This window comes from Octopus bimaculoides, chromosome 5 (assembly GCF_001194135.2).
Source record: "Octopus bimaculoides isolate UCB-OBI-ISO-001 chromosome 5, ASM119413v2, whole genome shotgun sequence".
NCBI lineage: Eukaryota > Metazoa > Mollusca > Cephalopoda > Octopoda > Octopodidae > Octopus > Octopus bimaculoides.
The window spans coordinates 103,709,731-103,710,570 of record NC_068985.1 but is presented as its reverse complement, the minus strand read 5'-3'; positions in this window follow the sequence as shown (position 1 = coordinate 103,710,570).

Here is an 840-nt window from a genome sequence, read left to right as displayed (position 1 = left end):
ACACACACACACACACACACACACACACACACACACACACACACACACACACACACACACACATATGTATATATATATGTATATATATATATATATATACATGCGTTTGTATGTATATATATGCGTATGTATGTATGCATGCCTGTGCGTGTTAGTGTGTATTTTTACATGTAGGTATATACGCATGCTTGTGTGTAGTGTACAGAATTGTATATTGGTTTCAACTTTGCCACATGGCCAACAAGCTAAGTCGATTGCATCGACCCCAGTACGCAGCTGATACTTATTTTATCGATCTCGAAAGGATGAAAGGCAAAGTCGGCCTCGGCGGAATTTCAATTCAGAGCGTATACACAGCCGAAATGCTGCAAAGCATTTTGCCTGGAGAAGCTGAAAATTCTGCCAGCTCGCCGTCTTAGACAGAATAGCATATTAATAATTCTTCATTCCAATATAGGCACAAGGTGCGGAAATTTTGTAGATGGAGAGTTTCTGATTACCTCGATCCGAGTGCTCAACTGGTACTTATTTTATCGAACCCGGAAGGATGAAAAGCAAAGCCGACCTTGTTGGAATGTGAACTCGAAATGTAAAGCTTGAAGAAATAGTGCTAAGCACTTCCTCCAGCTAGTTTTTACTCTTTTAATTGTTTCAGTCATTTGACTGCGGACATGCTGGAGCACAGCCTTTAGTCGAGCAAATCGACCCCAGGACTTATTCTTTGGAAGTCTAGTACTTATTCTATCGGTCACTTTTGCCGAACCGCTAAGTTACGGGGACGTAAACACACCAGCATCGGTTGTCAAGCGATGTTGGGAGGACAAACACAGTAACACAAAC